Raw genomic sequence first — 1634 nt, 5'->3', positions numbered from 1 at the left:
AAGGGAGGGGAAGGGCAAAGAGCAGCAAGATTTTCACCTTGTGGGCTCCAAACAGACCCATCTCAACCAGATGGTGAGCTCAGGACTCACTACTTGTGAAGCTCCAGTGGGAACCCATGCTGGCAATGTAAGTTCAGCCCTAACTGTGGATGTGTGTCACAGCCAAAGGGTGGGGTGCCCCCCCCCCCACACACACACACACACACTTGCTACTGCCTGTTTGTGATATGTTGGGATGTGCTTGGCCTAGGAGCTGCTTATTTAACATGAGGGCAGGTCTAAGTGGGGGAGAGGAAGAGATGTATGCTTCCCTCCACACCAAAATGGCAAAGGGGGCACATGTAACAGTGAGGCACAGTTAAAACTGGATCCGCTTGGCACGTAGCTCTTATCCAGCTCCCAGGGCACAGATGCAGCCCAAGTCTGTGCCCACTGTCACACCATTATGCAGCTCTTCATGGGACAGTAGGACTGTGCAAAACAGCTATGTTTCATTTCCGTTTCAATTCGGCCAAATCAGTTTCGGAGTTTCAATGCTGATTCGGAGATTTGGATCGGCCGGGGAGAGGCAAGCACAACTAGGTGGCTACACGTTCTCCCATGGCTCCTCCAGCTGTACCCGCCTCTCCCTGGATGGGGGGAGCCACAGGAGAAGCCCCTATGCCTGCCCTGCCCACCCCTATGCCCCGCTCGGCCCCAGCCTCCAGGCACTGAGGTCATTGCAGCACCTCCACATTCCCTCTCTCTATCTGTAGAATCACTTGCGCTACTTCTTAGTTCCATTTCAGAATCACATTGAGGCAAATCTGATTCAGAGCTACTTAAACCACATTCTCTTTCACTGAAGGCAGAGATGCAGGGCGGAAAATTTTCCGACCCACATCTCTGAATAGGATGCAAACCAATGGCTTGAAGTTGCTGCAGAGTAGGCTTAGATTGGATAGCAATAAAAACTTCTTCACTGTTACAATGGTGAGGCACTGGCATAGACTGCCGAGGGAAGTCATGGACTCTCCATCACTGGAGGCGTTCAAGATGAGGTTGGCTAGCCATTGGTCAGGGATGATCCCAGTGTAACTATGCCTAATATTCTACTATGGGTATTACTTATGTTTCTGGGCTTTGCTGTTTGCAGCCTGGGGCCAGGAGGGAATTTTTTCCCCCTCCTGCGGCTGCACATGTCCAGGTTTTTCTTTGTTAAGCCTTCCTCAGAGACTATGTATTAGCTGCAGCCAAGGCTGGAGATTTTGACTGGGGTGTGCCACACTCCTTCTGTGACTTAAACCCAGGAGGCCATGATAGACATTACACTTTACAACCCGATAATATGCTGCAACCTGTAACATGTTACACATGCATGGAGTTAAATCTTGTTTAGGGGCCCGATCATTGGATGGTATCTAAAGCTTAATGGACATAGTTTAGCTGAACCAGATGTAGTTTAACCAGGGTCTGTGACTGGTTTTGTAACATCTATAACACAAATGTGATTTAGGGGTTGACTGCATTGAGAAGTATGTAGTTTGTCCACCGGGTGTAGCTCCAGAGCCCGTAATTTCTTATCTCCATGCTTCCTTGTTGTGGGTGGGTGAGAGTGAGGTTAAGTAGATAAAGCAGGTTTTGTTTCTGGAAGT

This window comes from Alligator sinensis, unplaced genomic scaffold (genome assembly GCF_000455745.1).
Source record: "Alligator sinensis unplaced genomic scaffold, ASM45574v1 scaffold264_1, whole genome shotgun sequence".
NCBI lineage: Eukaryota > Metazoa > Chordata > Crocodylia > Alligatoridae > Alligator > Alligator sinensis.
The sequence above is the reverse complement of the archived record's forward strand: the minus strand, read 5'-3'. Positions refer to the sequence as shown.